We start from the raw sequence: 19,330 nt of genomic DNA, 5'->3' as shown, positions 1-19,330 counted from the left end.
CCCGCCGCAAAACTAACCAATTTATACATTCTAAAAAATATTTCCCTGTAAGGATGAAAGCTCTGTATAACCACTGTGGGTCGACTGGCAATACAAAGTGAATAGGTTTAGTAAAAATTAGTTTAATATGTTTTCCAGCGGCATTGAAGAGTGAGGGAATTAAAATCATTATGGAAATTTGTCCGACAGTGACTGGAAAAAAGAATTTCATAGTTATCCCCACCCTTAATCACCAGTGGGTAATTAAAAGGGGTGCTGTTGATATCAGTTGTCCTTGTTGTCACTAGGGTGGTGCTGGTGCAGTGTTTGTTCATATAACTCTTTATATTATCACCTCTGTCGCAAAAGATCTTAACCACCATTATTTCATCGAGTCAAGATTTTTATACACCGGTGTTATCTTAAAACGATTTATTTCAGTCACGGATACTTCCATCGAAATATAGGGATTACATAGGCCTATTTCCTTCACTGGCTTCTTCCCACTAAAGGATATCACTCATGCCGAATGAAACTATCTGGAGGTAGCAAGGAAAATACACACACACACACACACACACACACACACACACACACACACCTGACATGTTTTTGTTTAACGAGTTCTGCCTCCTCTCAAAGTCCAGAAAGTGCCATCACACCCTCCCCCGCACACACACACACACACACACACATGGGTGTAGTATCTCTCGTCGGACATTAACTTAGATGTGCCCGTCTGCCTACTGATTGCAACATATTGTGAACTGACGACTAATCACTTTGTTAAAAAAATTTCCTATATCCTTGTGGGGAGTTTTCTTGTTTTTGTCGTTATTATTATTATATTATTATTATTATTATTATTATTGTTATTATTATTATTATTATTATTATTATTTATATTACTATTATTATTATTATTATTATTATTGTTGTTGTTGTTGTTGTTCTATGCAAGATCTAAATCGCTGCCATTCTCATACCGTTTGAGGTACAGCCTTCATTGCTATATTATAGTACTCGTTGGCCGCTTCATATGACCAAATATTATCCTGATCCCACTACCGGAACCCGGATAGCATCCGGAAAAAAGTGACCCTAAGGCTAAAGAACCACTTAACTTAGAGGACTTAAATTTTTATGGTTATCCCTTAGACATTGCCATAATGCAGTGCTTTATATATATAGTCCAGATCCGATGATTTTTCTATGAGATCGCTTATGGTCCAAAATTTTGGACTACTCCAGAAGACACAGGTGAGAGGAATCACCTTATTTTACATGAAAGTATTAAGTCACCAAAGTTGGTGGACTTATAGATCATGATGACCTTAAGTGACATGCACAAGAGCAGTGACCTTGACTTTAAGATCCCTTTATAGCTCGGCCTCTGGTTGGCAAAGGCTGTTTGAACTTTTTTTTTTAATAAAAAATGTCCCTGGACAATTTTCCAGGGTTCTAGTTGTTATTATTACTATCATTGTTATAATAATAATAATAATAATTAGTAGTAGTAGTAGTAGTAGTAGTAGCAGTAGTAGTAGCAGTACCGTAGATGAAGAAGTATGTGAGGTGGGGACAATGTCTGACGTATGGAGAGAGAGGGGTTAAGGATGGATGGATGAACCCTGAAAACACCATAACATGATGCGCCTCACTCACTTTATGTATATTATTTTAGAAATTCTTCAGCCATTAGGAAAATATCAATTATACATGCATATTGGTACTTTACAGCTTAACGTGATTTGGTCACACTCCTGTTGTGACACCTATATCCCATACATGTTCACTTGCCCTAAATGCCATACATCTGTCTTGAATGCTTAGATGTAACGTGTTTAGAATATGAAGCTAATCACGAAGAGGTACTGAAGAAAGGGTGTAGAAAATTAGTATCGTCTTATTCTGCCACTGAGCTGCAGTAAAAAAAGAAATGGAAAAAGGATTTTTTATTTTATTTTTTATTTTTTTGCAAAGCTAAAGTTGAAGAACATTTTAAATCGTAAATGAATGTGCAAAAAAAAATCTGCAGAGAGCTGTTGGAATTTTTCACCCCATTTTCCAGCATTTATTCTGCTGTTTCTAGTATAATCGCCGTGCTATTTGCCGTATAAATTGTCCTGATGTATAACCACGCTATCGTAATTATCGCACTGTTTGTGGCAATTTATTTAACTGCTTTTCCATAGATTTTGTCCAACAAATTATCGCAATGCTCATGGAGACAACTTAATTAACTGATATATTGAAAAAGGTATCAAATCACCGTACTGTTCATGCATATATTATCATGCTCTACACATCACACCACTACACCATCGAAGCTCACCACACCACATTACATCACACTAGAGTACGCTCCACCACCAAACCACAACACACCACATTATATCACTGTCACGGGGTTTTTATAATATCACTGTGTTTTTAAAATAAATGCTTAAATATTATTTAAATTGATAATAATATTCAATAATATTGAAGAGCAGAGACAATGATTGTCTTGTTACATCAAGCAACGATTACTTTACGCTGACTTGCTACGATTCTCTAAGAACGAGAATTTATAAACTTTCTCAACAGTACACAGCAGAGACTAATTACTCACAAATGCTGAATAGTACTGTAGCCTCTGGAGAAAGTTACTTCACCCCTGACAATAAATAACTAATACTAATAATAATATCAGGTTCTTGCTGATGCTTTAACTCCTATCTGGCACAACGGATTTTAAGTTAACACAACAAGACTGGTCTAAGTACCAGTTATGAAGGCAAACGTTTATGCAAGCTAGGAGCTATATGGAAAATAAGCTTAATTTGGAGAAATGAAACAAGATTTTACTTTACATTAAGCTCAAGGAAAAGAACTGTTAAATTTATTGATTACAAAAAAATAAATTTAACGTTACATTTCAAATCAAATCAATGAGATGCACTCACTCACACAAAAGCTAAATACTTACGCCTAGGAAAAAACACCTTAACTAAACTCTTAAAACTAGGATTATACAAAAAGGAAATACCAGTCGATGCATGCTATGTATCACCCGGGGGGTGGGAGGACTGGATTAACTGTCTCAGTGGAGCTTGGGTGCTAGCGACCTCTCACACTTCTGGAGCGCAGGACCTTCCTCCGTCACAACAAACACTAGACTCAATTCAAAATACATTGTATGGGCAGGACGCACAAACCACTGGAAGAAGGCGTGGCTAATGGTTTAGGCAAGCAGAGGCGAACGATAAAGAAAACAATAGTATCGCTCAGTACAGCACTTAGTGACGTGCATTAAATCGGTCACTTTTGAAAGTGACGAATGTTTTGAAAAGTATACTCCGAAATGGAGAGAGAAACGGTTAACTGAGCGATACACAGTGAGTTTTCCACTAATAGTTCGTGGCTTCTCACAAAAGGGAAATGTCGCGAATTGATTCGTGACAATCACACCACACAACACTATGCTTCACTACTCTACATCATCGTTTCACACCACACCACACTACATCACAGAACACTACGCCACACCACACTGTAGTACCCGTAAATTTTTATCCCACCAGTTGCCACCAGTGTAATGGTAAGAATTTACTATCCCCACCGTTATTGTTCATCCAGTATAATGCTAATATATTTATAATCTTACCTGTTGTTGGTACTGATCAACTCATCCATGGATAATACAGGTGGTACTCGACTTAGTATAATAGTTGATAGTAATTTAAGAAATATTGTGGTAGCGTTTGTAGTTTTTGGCCGAGCTTAGATTTAATCAGTACCACAGGTGGTCGTCGTTCCCTCAGCGAAGGAATCTTGAACTGGAAGGGGAGTGAATTAGGCTTGAGGACTTAATCCCCTTGATTAGGTACACTAAGAAAGAGAGAGAAAAAAATGATATATACTTTACTCTAATAACTTTATGCTAGTTTCCACAAAACATTTTTAATTACATGACCCTTTGTAGTATGAAAGAAGATAGTACATTAAAACCAGGGTTTGGATGATCATTCCTCCAACATTGTCACCAGGTGAAAACAATTTGATACATACAAACGATTTATGAGGTCATTGTACCTTACTTTCCTTTTGTCAGTTACTCTTGGGCTCGACAATAGCCTCAAGACAGGGACCTTTTTACGAGCATGGGTTGTCTTTTCGGGCTGGCATAGCCTCGAACCAATAAGAATTATTACTCGTGTTCATTTTCGTCCATATTATATACTCCCATCGTGTAATTCTCTATAATCCACTATCAGTTCAGGATTATTTATAGTTCATAATCATCATTACTACATAATCACCAAAAATGTATAATCACTCTGGCTTGTGTAGCCTCGAGGTACAATTAAAAAAAAAAAAGTAGTGTAATCACCAAGAATTCGCAATCACTCGGGCTTGTTTAGCCTCGAGGTACAATTCAGACATTGTATAATCACCAAGAATACACAATCACTAGGGCTTGTTTAGCCTCGAGGTTCATTTCAAAATTACATCATTGCTCACAATCACTAAGTTCCCTTCCACGCTCCTAATTTCCTAACCTTAATTATAAGAAAGAAAACGGTTAATGGTTTTGAATTTCGCCCTTCCGTTACCAGATTTCATCACTTTTAAATTTCTATTTCTTATTTACAAAAAAAAAAATTCACTTGATTGATCAATAATAATATTACAATTACATTTGGTTTATAAAATAATTCATGGGTAGTGTAAGTGTGTATGTTCAAGTCTTGGGGCAATACTACGGGGAGGCCTCGTGTTCACACTGACGTCGCCGGTGTCTGGGGACTGAACAAACGTCCATTATACACGACGTCTGGGCCTCGAGTCGTTACGTTAAACTTTCAACAATATTACTTCACATAGTCCATGACAAGTAAGGATTAAACAAAGAAAACGATGGGGGGGGGGAAGGAGAAATGTGGACAGCTCACCTGAACGAACGTCCATTATATACGACGTCTGGGCCTCAAGTGGGCTTCTTGGGTACACTAGCGATGCCACTACTAAGTCAAATGGGGTGGTGTTTTTGAAATATGGTGGGTTTCAATTCTCTTTACAATTTATTTAGCAGTGTACCCATGACGCCAGGACTTTGGATTGAATTGGGGAAAATTTGGGATTTAATCCTTACTTAATTTAGATACTGATTCTATCACTATCTCGCTTTGAATTTTGGGGCAGCTTATGCCATCTAGTGACGGCTAAGATAAACAGGACCTTTAAATCCTCACAAATGAAATTAATTAGGCCTTTTTTGACTGTTAATCTTACATATTTGAGTTCTAGCAGCTTCATTAGTAAACATTTCACAACTAGGTTACGGAAAGAATTGTATATTCATCATTAATCTGTTTAAGGTTTAAACTCGGCGCCCCACAATCGACGCACAAAGAAGGGGACAAGCTGCGCGCATCTGTTATTCATTACTCGACCAGACGGAGGAATTCCCGTAGCTCAACATCCACAATTACATCACCCAATGCATAGATACAGAGATACATACATATAAAAATAAAGTTAGCCCTACATTAATTATTAACATATGAATTACTACTTAGGATAGGAATTTATAGACTAGTATTCAGGTTACACCCTATCTAACTTAAAAATTACAGTACTTCTAAACACATACATGAATATCAAATTTGTGGCACTACAACACGACGTTACACACACCACATTAGACCAGTGGAATGTGGAGGTGTATGGTCCGCAGGACTACTGAGCCTTGGGAGCAGACTGTGATGCCTATGTCCAGAGTCGGACATATTAGAAAAAGTCACTACGTCACGCTACACTATACCAGATCACACCACACCGCACCACGCTTCACCACGCCACCAAGTCACACCACACTACACCACACCACACCACATTACACTACACTACAAAAACGTACCACAACACACCAAATTTCATCACACCACGTTACACCACATCATACCACATTACATCACATCACAACGAGCCAGGCTACACATAACCACACCACACCACACTACACCACCATAGTACACCAATACATTACACCACATAACACCACACCACACTACACGATACCACACCACTCTACACCAGACCACACCACACCACACCACATCACATTACACCACCATACTACACAAACACATTGCATCACACATAACATCACACTACACGATATCTCACCACACAGTACACACCACACCACACTATACTACATCACCGTACTGCATCCCATAACACCACATAACACCACACCACACTACACAACCATACCACACCACATTTTATGACACCACACTACAGTACATTACACTATTCACCTTAACACACCACACCACACCACATTACACCACACTACACTACACCACACAACATTACACAATACTACACTGCACTATACAATCATACGATACCACACCACACCACACCACAAAACACCAAGCCATGTGAGCACCATCCAGCCCTCTTAAGCTACCAGAAGAGGCCGGATGACTCCGTCGCTGATGCCTGTCCAGGATGCAACACAACACCCCATACTATTAAGCACATTATGGAAAACTGCATTGCACACAATCACCTACGCCAACAACACAACATACACTCTTTGAGAGCTCTGTGGGAAAGCCCGGTCTCGGCCATGGCCTTCCTAAGGGACTCGGGGCTGTTCGGCCAGACTGCCTAGGGAACAACTACTACTACTACTACTACACCAAGCCAGCATACCTCACCACACCACATTACACCAAACCACACCACACCATACCGCAGCATACAACGCAACCATACCACACCACACTACACCACATTCAGCCACACCACACCATATTGCACCAAACCACACCACACCATACCGCAATATACAACGCCATCGTACCTCACCACACTACATTACATCAAACCACACTATACTTCACTGCAACATCATACCTCACCATACTACATTACACTACACCACACTATACCACCATACCACACCACATTACACTACACCACACAACACAACACTTCACCACCATACCACACCATACCACACCGCACCACACCACATTACACACCACACCCCATTACATCAACTCACACCACACTTCACTGCAACATCATACCGCACCATACCACATTACACCACAGCACATTATACCACCATATCACACCACATTACACTACACTACACGACACAACACAACACTTCACCATACCACACCACAAAACACCACAGTACATACCACACTACACCACCATACCACACCACACCGCAGCACATTACACAACACCACCATACCACACCACAGCACGCTACACATTATCACCATGCTATACCACACTAAATTACACCAGACCACGCCACACTAACTTACACCACACCACCCTACATTACATCACACCCCTCCACACAGCACCTTAAAATGTCGACGAGGTGCCAATGGGCAGTCAAATTCCAAAGCCCCTTCGCCTCCCCTGCCTCTCCTTCCTCGTTGGATGTATAGATGCTTGAAGGAGACACAGTACAGTAGACAAAGATCCATATTATCACCAAAAAATGATTGCTAATATCTCTTCTAGGAGGGAATGATCATTAACGTTACGGCGGTAGGATCAGATAATAATTATAACATATCTTTTTCTAAATATCAGTATTAGTCTCTTCTTCTTCTCCTTCCTATGCACACCTGCCTCATTTAATATACATAACCATACTCAGTCAAACCCCATCCTAGAGACATGGACGTAAAAATGAGTTACACACTTTTCGAAATATATAAACAGCTCTCTGCCTCCGTACATCTTGAAGCAATATGATATGAACCCAGGACTACCAGACAGAGTAGGTAAAGGCTTGGGAATTACACCTGTCTCATTAATACCCTCCCTACCTATGCACACCTGGGACTTAAGATTCAATGGCGTATGAAACTTTCTCAGTATAAGGGAAAAAGAGCTAGGTAATAAACAGGATATCATTTAATCCCTGACCTACCAATGCACACCTACGACTGGATGTTTTTAATGTTCCTATTTGCACACTTTTCATTCTCAAAGCCAGGTGACAAAAAAACTCCACTCATCCTTGTTTATCCATTCTCCATAGCTCAATACCTGTGCCCCATTTAATATCAGGTGAGAGAGGGCACTCCTTATCCCTTCAGTACAATACCATCTTTTCACTGTACTTTTGCTATTTTAAAACAATGTAATTCACGACAAGAAAAGCTTTTAGAACTGACGGGGTAAGATCTTCACTAACTCATTCACCACTAGAGCGCTGCCCATATCTGAATAAAATCATCCAACAAGAATAAAATGCAAAAGACACCACTGGAATAAAAGAGATAATGAAGGCTCTGTCCCTATGCACAACTGTCCCATTTCATCCTTTGCACATCCGTCCCATTTCATCCCATACACACCTGTCCCATATCATCCCATGCACATCTGTCCCATTTCAGCCCATGCACATCTGTCCCATTTCATCCCATGCACATCTGTTCCATTTCATCCCATGCACATGTGTGTCCCATTTCATCCCATGCACATGTGTGTCCCATTTCATCCCATGCATATCTGTCCCATTTCATACCATGCACATCTGTCCCATTTCATCCCATGCACATCTGTCCCATTTCATCCCATGCACATCTGTTCCATTTCATCCCATGCACATCTGTCCCATTTCATCCCATGGACATCTGTCCTATTTCACCACATGCACATCTGTCCCATTTCATCCCATGCATATCTGTTCCATTTCATCCCATGCATATCTGTCCCATTTCATCCCTTGCACACCTCTCCCACTGCGTCCCTTCCCTTGTAATATCGCAAGAAAAAAGAACCCAGGAGCAATACAGTCTCATTTATTAGTATGGTGCATCGTTATTTACTTTACTATTTTTATATCTTTCTGTCTCTATTCAGCTTTGGAGACACGAAATGGACAATTTAGATATAGCCTTCATTAGCCAATTTACTACTAGAGGGGCCCCTTTAAGTGAATAAAATCGCGTGGAAATAACTACAATACATTACAAAGGACGTCCTCTGACTAAAGGGATTAATACCATCTATTTACATATGCACATTAACCACTTAATAACAGGTGATGGAAACCGTTACTTATCCCTGTTAATACAATATCCCTACTAATTCACATGTGCCTCTTATCATACCAGGTCATAGTTTATCTCTATTAGCTCAGTCTCTCAACCTATGTACATCTGCCTCTTTTAATACCAGTTGATAGTTTACGCTTGTTAATACCATCTCCCTACCAATGCATATCTGCCCCTTTTAATTCCATATGATAGTTTCTCCCCATTAATACACTCCCTCTACCAATGCACATCTGCCCCTATTAACACCAGATAATAGTTAGTGCTATTTATCCTCATAATTTCCATCCCCTAAACAATGCACATCTGTCCTATTTCGTGTCTCCCGTTCATTTTTACAGTTACAAGCACATGAAGCATACACACTGTCGAAATCCACACACACACACACACACACACACACACACACACACACACACACACACACACACACACACACACACACACACACACACACACACACACACACACACACACACACACACACACACACACACACACACACACACAAATTCCGGACCATTTCTTATTGACAGCCGAGGCCGCTGTGGGAAGAGTGAGGGAGTGGAAGCAAGTGAGGGTGGGGAAGGGGAAGGTAAAGGTATTTCCACTCCATTCCCCCCACTGTAACTCATCAGCCAGAAACGACCTAGTACTTGTGTATATGGAATTGTGCGTTGATTTCAGAAGTTCCTTTAGACACAAAGGGAATGCTTGGGTAACACTTTCTTCTGATAGCAGTTAAAAGAGTACTTCAGTCCACTTGCCAATATCTATATCTATAGCTGATCTGTTTTCGCCTAAGGGAACTGGGCCACTCTCACAACCTGACACGTATGTCGTGGTTGCGTCAAAATCCACGTGGTAGGGATAAGTCTCCTTGCTTACTAGTCAAATTTGTCCTCCAGTCTGATAACACCTGACCATATACTGAGCAGAAACGGGTTAGTGATCTTTGCCAGATGAAAATAAACCGACTATAGTTACAGACACTCACAGCTGTTGCCCTAACCCACTGAGCCTTCCACCCACTGAACGTACCACCCACCTTAGCACGAGCTTGTGTATTCAGCTGTATGTATGTCCCATCTCATCCATATCCTGCCACTACACACCTGCAGGACTAACGATAAGAGCCAGGCACAACACCTGTTACACAAAGTACCTGGTTGCAGAGGACGATTGTTATCCTTATTAATTTCATCTCCGTATACATTTGTTCTATTTCCACATCTGTCACGCCAAATAAGAAGTGGCTGAGTAGGCTACTTATCCATATCAACACAATCGCTTTACCTGTGTTTTTATCTCTTCCAACTCACACAACTCTTATCTATACACGTATATCTAATTATTTTAATCCTTGCTCTTCCGGATTACACTTGTCTGCCTTACGGTAAGTCTCACACCACACCTGTCCGATTAAACACAGTTTTCCATAGGGTAATTTCACTGTTACCATCCCCCTATCTCTTTAATCGATTTCCCCTATCATTCACATTTGTTCGATCCAGTCTCTGCCTGCCTATGCCTAGTTATATTTATAATTTCTCCCTATCTATAAACAGCGCTTCCATTCCATCCCTTCTTATTTATACACACCTGGCTGTCTAACGTTGAGAGACCCACACCACACCTCCCCCATTTATGAACAGGAGAAAGAGAGGGCTACATGTCTGTATTATTACTATATCTACCTATGCAAACCTTCTCATTAAAACCAGGTTAAAAAATATTTTATACCATATTAATCCCTCTCTTTATACATGTCTGACTCATTCCATTTTCGCCTGCCTATAAACATTCCTCTTTTCCCAACCCTTTCCTATCTGTACACATCTGTCCCATTCCATTTCTCCTCTGTAAATATTTCTCCCATTCCATCTCTCCCCTACATATACTGTACTTACCTGGTTGATTGCGCTAAGAGCCCCGCACCACACCTGTCCCATTTACCCTGATGTGACAGAGAATGCGTGTTATCCGTATTTATACTATATCTCTATCTGTTCATAATTGCCCTATTTAATACCAGGTGACCAAAAACATTACACACCCCATTTATCTCCCTATCTTTGAATATATGCCGCCCCCCATCCCTTCCCTCTCTATGCACATCTGCCTCATTCCCTTTCTCCCCTGTTTGTACGCATTCTTCCCATTCCATCCCTCCCCTACCTACACACACCTGAATGCATAACGCTCAGCTCCGCACCACACCTATCTCATTTAGTAGCAAACGATATAAGGGGCTACTTACCCTTATTATTCCTTTTTTATTCCTGTCTCTGTCTATACAAACCTGTCCCGGGTGGCAAAGAGCATTATATACCCTGTGTGATTGGAATATGTATATAATAACCTGTAATATCTAGTTTTTTTGGTCAAGAAACTACTATTACTACTACTACTACTACTACTACTACTACTACTGCTACTACTACTACTACAACTACTACTACTACTACTACTATCTCCGCAGCTATAAATATAATAGCCCTTTCCATCCTCTCATATCTATATATATCTGCCCTTCTCGATTTCTCCTTTATCTATCCTACCTATATACTGTAATATACCTCCCATTCCCTCCCTCCCTCACCCATACACACCTGACTAACGCTGAGCCCAGCACCACACCTGTCCCATTTACCACGATGTGACAGAGGGCGCCTCCCGTCATGTGTCCCGTGACGTACAGGCGCCGTTACCACCTGACATACGGCCTTTAAGGGACGGCTGAAGTCAGGAGGCGTCTGTGACATCACTCAGAGGTCGGGGGAATGCGGGCAGTGTGGGTGAGAGGGAGGGAGGGCGGTATCAGACCAGTGGTGTGGTCATGCAGGGAATGTGATTCCTTTTCACTTAACAATTTCAGTCGCATTAACTAAATATGTGGCCACTTGCTTGATATTTTCATCAGCTGTGTTTGCCTGTATTACGGTATACTGTTGCCGACTGCACACTGTAATGGAAGATACATCCGGTCACACCTAACATCAAGCGCTCCATAAATCTCAACCCATCCATCGCCAGAAGCCTTAATCCCGTAAGTGGTGGCTATAAAACAATCGTCTCCATGCCACCCAGTCCTCCGTCATCCCGCTGCCCTCTCTCCAACTCTCACCTACCTTTCTCCTACATAGCTCCACTCACCCCAGCCCTTCGCCTCATCTTCTGCCAATCCCCTCCCCCTTCCTCCATCCACTTCACTCTTACATTTTCCTTATCAGCCTCTCATTCTCCACAATCTCTATTTGGCCAACCCAACTCAAAGTGTATCTCCTAATGCTTTCTGGTACATCGACATCAACACCACAACGTTTCTTCACTTATACACTTGTCTTTCTGTCTTTCCACGTATCTCCACATGCCTCTCTCAGATAACTCATTTCTACTGCTCTCAATTTTAAGCATTGTGCTTTCAACAGGGTCCAAGTTTCATTGTCATACATCAGAGTAAGGATCACAGTACTCCTTTACTACCATGCTCACTTCCCTGGTTCATACCACTGCTCTAAGCGAACCAGTAGTCTTTCTTCCTTGCTGAATCATTTTACGCACTTCACCCATAAATGTCCGTCAAAATTAGGGAGTTGCCTTCCCTTTCATTATTCAGGGCTTAAGCATAGGCCTCATGTTTCCTTCTCTTTCCCCAGAGTTTTTAAGATATTCAACTGTGTTAAACGATGGGGGAAATCTTAATTATATTTTTAAGGGTACAGCAAAAATTTTTCATTTTAACGGTAGCATACCTCGTCATCCTTTCTGTACTTTGTTCACCTTAAGTTGGCCTAAAATTGCTATCTTTCTGTCTTTGATGCCGAGCTGTAACATGAGAGTAGCACTAAAATATGATGCTAGTCCTGAAGAAGTGCTATGGCAAGGATGTAGAGCCACAGCACTGTCATATTGCCCCACTGAAGTACGTGAAATAAGCTGCTAAAAGAAAAAAAATCTGGGACAAATAAAAGTGAATTAACTATTGGTGGAGGGATAACCTATAGTCTTCATTTACCTGTACAGCACTAGTTATTCCTATGTTGATAAAAAAAAATGTTTGTAGGTAGTCTGGATAACTGCACATGACGTCCATGAGGATAAGGGGTTCATTGTATATTGGTTACATAGACTTCTTTTGTACCATGAACGTACAGCAATTTATTATTCGATAATTCATCGTGAACAGTACGTCGTAATTTGCTCAGTAATTTTGTCTTGAATAGGATGATTATTTTGTCATGAATGATAGAGTAACTGAGTCCATTACTTAGCCTTTTATGCAACACTTCAAAAACTTAGGAACAAACACTCGTAACTGAATATATAATTTTTCATAGATGTGTGTTAAGTTTGTGAGAAACAGCAGAATATTTTATCCCATAATTTAGTCATGAATATTACAATCTCATGAACAGCAAGGTAACTGGGTCCGTAATTTTCGCATAAACTTTAAACAATTTAGGGGGAGCATCAATTGTAACGGAGTCCATAATTTTGGCATAAACTCTACAATATTTTAGCTACAGTATTTTAGCTTAAACAACAAGGTAACTGAATTTATGAGCTTGCAGGAAAAGTACAACACCAGTGTCAGTGCGATATCTTGCTGGAAAATATGCACTCGGGGAAATTTCAGAGTTAAACATTCCCCCACCACAACGAACCCCTGAATGTAAACACCAGACACCCACCTACCTGCTAACTGCATGTGGGTGGGAAAGGGAGGGGAAGGGAAGGGAGGAGGGGAATGGATGGAAGGAAGGAGGCAGAGGAGGGGTAAGAGCCATCAGACCCTGTGTTACCTACCCATCCCATAACCTCCCATCTCACACATAGTTACCGGATACGTGAGTGTCTGGGCACTGTTCCCCCTTGCACTTGTCTCACATTTCGAGGTTCGACCTGGTGTGTGTGTGTGTGTGTGTGTGTGTGTGTGTGTGTGTGTGTGTGTGTGTGTGTGTGTGTGTGTGTGTGTGTGTGTGTGTGTGTGTGTGTGTGTGTGTGTGTGTGTGTGTGTGTGTGTGTGTGTGTGTGTGTTTTCATTAGCTATTACAGCATATCTCTCTTTCGAGCGTGCTTTCCAACATCAAAAACAGACAAAAACTGTATAAACTACAAGCAAGAGATTACTAAGGTAATGAAATTCGATGTTAACAAAGAGGTAGTGGAAAACCTCCTTAGTCGACGATAACACGGCTTAAATACGAACCCAAGAGAAAACCATCCATTTGACGACCTCTGAAAAACACAACAGAAGACAGAAAGAATACTGGTCTAAATACGTACTCAAATATAAGACAATGAATACTCCTAAGACAGAATACACCCACCTAACGGCCTGAAGGACACATCATACGACACAGGGAGAATACTGGCTTAATTACAACCCAAGATTACACCTTAAATACACCAAAGACACAGAATACATCCACTTGTTGGCCTCTGGGAAATACCAAACAACACACCAAGATTACTGGTCTAACACGTATCCAGTATAACTCCTTGAGTATTCCTAAGACGTAAGACACAGCCATTTAACAACCTCAGGGATATAACACCCAGCACAGCACTAGTCTAAGGGTTCTATTTTGAGTGGCAGAGGAGGTTTCGGTACACCTCTATCTTAGCGATTTATTCTGAACATTGCACCTCTTATACTTTTGCATGCTGTTGATGGAAACTATGTAGATGTTGTGATGACATAGATAACACTGAGGGATAATAATGATGTAATAAGCACAATGAATCGCTAAGGAAAGAGAGCTACGAACCCTCTTAATACTAGTCCAAAATAACATCGTGACTATTTGCTAAAGACACTGCACAGGCACTTGAAGGCTTCTTGAGACACTCCACACTACACAAGCAGGCAGAGTAATTACACCGCTCGTCCGCTAAGCAGACGGGCAATTACGGGTCAATTAGCACCATGATTAGAGGTCACATCAAACATCTCTCGTATTCCCCCCCCTCCTCTCTCTCTCTCTCTCTCTCTCTCTCTCTCTCTCTCTCTCTCTCTCACACACACACACACACACACACACACGCAATAACGCTCATGTTCTCTCTCTCTCTCTCTCTCTCTCTCTCTCTCTCTCTCTCTCTCTCTCTCTCTCTCTCTCTCTCTCTCTCTCTCTCTCTCTTTCACCTGTTAGACGAGTATTTCCGATATTACAGAGACCACACATAATGACGGGGAAGAAATCAGTTTCCATTAATTAGTCAATTCTTTAGAGTTAAGCTTCTTAATTTTGTTGTTACCCAATGATATTTTTTTTTGGCCAATGGAAAAGACTTGTAGTGACTTTGGTAAAATATAACTGATACTAGACCTCAGCACCAAATTTGGTTTATATAAAAAAAAATCATTTCCTCAAGACCGGAACTATTGTCATGGTTGCAGTGAGAATACTTCCAGCCCCCATATAACGTGCTTGTCCTTTAGGCAGTCTTTAAACTATTGCTCTGAATCCTAGTAGATTTTGTCATCAGCCTCTCATCGATGATTTTTCCACGTTTCGATAACATCTTATAAAAATTATGTGTTTACTAAAGATCCGTACTATTCTCATGGTTGCTGTCAGAATAGTTACTTCCATAATATAACAATTTTGCCTTGTACGCTTTATCTTTAAGCTGTTGCTCTGAAACCTCGTGGATTTTGTCATGATGTGTTCCTCGACGAGTGTACCAAATCTGGTTCGTATCGAAGAAACAATAATCATTTTCTCAAGACCAGACCTATTCTCACTGCACCTATGAGAATACACATACACTCTCCTAGTTTATCTCTCACTCTCCACCTTCGCAACTTACGCCCTTTTTCTCATATACCTCTCCTCTCCCTCCCTCTAATTTATCCTCCGTCTCCACTTCCCTTTCGCCTCGTCCCTTTACTTCGCTCACATACACTCTAGTTCATCTCTCACTTTCCATCCCCTGCACACTGAAATCTGACAAAATATTTTTTTTCTTGAGTAGAAATATATATTGTTCTAAAAATTACTTTCTTAACTCTTATGGCTTTTTTTTTAAATAATTTATTTCTAGATATTTTCATCTTATTCTTATGCACCTTGACACATTTTTATATAGATTTTTTTCTTTAAACCGGAAGGGTTAAATACCATTAACGCTTTCACTAATAGGGGCCATGTGGAGAGGATAGAGAATGAGAGACTAAGAGAATGTATGTGAGTGAGGTGGAAGGGGGAGAGGGAGGGGAAACCGAGGAGGAGACGGAGTGATGGAGTAGTGAGGTATAGGGGTGTACAAGTGCTCGTGGGCCCTTCGGGCCCCTCGCACTTGCTCCTGCGGAGGGCTCTCGCGTTTATGTGCTGTTCTAGTGTAACGTTGTCACTTGGATTTTTTGCAGCTAACCAGTTGATCGTGTTATTTGCAGCTTCGGGAACGGAACCCAAGTTGTCCGAACGCAAGTCCGAAGTACACACACAGACACACGACTACTGCTACAGTTTATTTCAGTTCTACCTCTGGGCAAAAAATTCTACGGAGATCCTATGCCGGGCTACGGGAGCAGCGTTTTGTGGTCAAAATGTGATCGCTCATTAAATATAATAAAAGTTTTTCAGTCGTGATGGAGCCTAGTTTTTTCACATCAACAATTTTTTTTTGCGATTTTTGTGCCAATTTTGATGTGATTTGAATGAGTAGTTTCGGCTGCCCAAAACACACACACACACACACACACACACACACACACACACACACACACACACACACACACACTCATACACACACACACACACACACACACACACACACACACATACACACACACACACACACACACACACACACACACACACACACACACACACACACACACACACACACACACACACACACACACACACACACTCATACACACACACACACACACACACACACGTACACACACATACACACACACACACACACACACACACACACACACACACACACACACACACACACACACACACACACACACACACACACACACACACACACACACACACACACACACACACACACACACACACACACACACACACGGCTAGTGCTATAGTGTATTAGAAGTTTGGGTGAAGGCAGCGAAATGGCGTTGGACAGGGCGACATGGAGGCGATTTGTTTCTGGCCATTCCTTACGGGATTGAGGCATCTGACTATAGGTAGGTAGATGGACAGATAGATAGGTAGATAGACTACTAGGGGGGTTGTCCTAAGCTGAATAAAATCGTCTCAGAGCAGCAAGAAAGAAGGAAAGATGACACTGAAGTTAGCATAATCCTACTCATTTCACCTTAACTTGGTCCAGACTCTTGTCTTTTTGTAACTTTATTCACGCAGCTCAGTGACAAATAGAATGTGATTGGTAGATAGGTAGCCTCTACATCCATTCAACGGCTCTTCTTCGTGACTAGCATCATATTCTAGTTTCTCGTTACAGTCCGGCATTTAGGAGGGAGAGAAGTAAATTTTAGGCCAAGCTGAAGTGAAAAAAGTATGTGTCGGAATTAAATTAAAGATCAATATTACCTAGCAAAATAAAAACGAGACTCTTTTGTCTCGAACTAGAGTTCAGTGAACCACAGAAGCTTCGAATCCCGTCAGTCACCTTCTAACCGCGAGAGGGAAAGGACGCTGGATCTGTGAGTATATTTTGTCAGTGTCAGTTGTGTTTAAACGGCTTCCCCATCTTGCCGAGAAAAACAAAGGTAAGCAAGGATATTGTTCATCAGTTCTTTGCTACCTACTAGTTCTTTCAATTGAACCAAGAAAGTGATATGGAAATGAAAGCTCTGAGAGGAGTGTGGAGCTACGTGGAGAGGCAGACATACAAATATGTAAGGGACAGAGCGTTGTGGTGTTTATGTGGACGTGGAGTTACGTGGAGAGACAGACAAATGTGGAAGTGAAAGAGCGTTGTGGTGTTTATGTGGATGTGGAGTTACCTAGAGGGACAGGCAGATTATAAGGATGCAAAAGGGAATTGCGATATTGATGTGGATGTGGCGTCACGTGGAGAGACAGACAGATTATGAGGGAGTGAGGGATCGTTGTGGAGTTTATGAGGATGTGGAGTTACTTGGAGAGACAGACTGGTAAATGAGGAAGTTGAGGAGCGTTGGGGTGTTGATGCTGCGTGGAGAGATAGACAAACAAATGAAGCAGTAAAGGAGCATTTTGGTGTTAATGCGGATGTGGAGTCAAGTGGAGAGACAGACAAATGAGGAAAAAATGGTGCGTTGTGATGCTGATGTGGATTTAGAGTTTCGTGGAGAGACAGGCAGATAAAAGTAATGAGGAAGTGAAAGAGCGTGGTGTTCGTGTGGATGTGGAGCATGTGGACTTCGTTGAGAGACAGACAGACAAATAAGGATGTAAATGCCCGTTGTGGTGTTGATGTGGATGTGGAGTTACGTTGAGAGACAGATAAATGAAGAAGTAGAGGAGCATTGTGGTATTGATGTGGATGTAGAGTTACGTGGAGACACAAGCAGATGACTGAGGAGGTGAAGGAGTGTCGTGGTGTTTATGTGGATGTGGAGTTATGTGGAGCGACAGACAGACAAATAAGGAAGGAAAGGAGCGTGATGGTGTTGCTGTGGATGTGAGGTTACGTGGAGAGACAGACATACAAATGAGGAAGTAATGGGGCGTTGTGGTGTTGATATTGATGCGGAGTCGTGTGGAGAGATGGAAATAAAAAGGAGGAAGTGAAGGAGCGTTATGGAGTTGACGTGACTGTGGAGTTACGTGGACAGCCTCACAGACAAATGAGGAAGTGAAGGAGCTTTGTGGTGTTGATGTGGATGTGCTGAAAAGTGTTGGGAGAAGTTCCCTGAGATGATTATTTTGACCATGTGGAGATAATGGAGGAAGAGAGATTTACTAGGAGAGTGTATATGAGTGAGTGGAGCTTGAGAGAGGGATAGGGAGACCGAGGAAGAGGTGAAGGGCTGTGGTGGAGAGGTATATTTATGAGGAGAGTGTGAACAGGAGGGAGGATAGACAGATGCTGGAGACAAGGTGATATGGAAGCAGAGTGTTTGTGGCATAGCACTTCTTTGCGACTAGCATCATATTATATATAGTTTATTTCACGTAGCTCAGTGGCAGAACAAAACAGTGCTGTGACTTAACTTTCACAGCATTTCTTCGTGACTAGCATCATATTCTAGAGTTAATCTATTGTTACATCTCAGCATTGAAGATGGAGAGAGGGCGATGATGATGATAATA

The sequence above is a fragment of the Coenobita brevimanus genome, chromosome 2 (assembly GCF_032717465.1).
Source record: "Coenobita brevimanus isolate Jiangsu-jjx chromosome 2, ASM3271746v2, whole genome shotgun sequence".
In the NCBI taxonomy this organism is placed as follows: Eukaryota; Metazoa; Arthropoda; class Malacostraca; order Decapoda; family Coenobitidae; genus Coenobita; species Coenobita brevimanus.
This window is presented reverse-complemented; position numbering follows the sequence as displayed.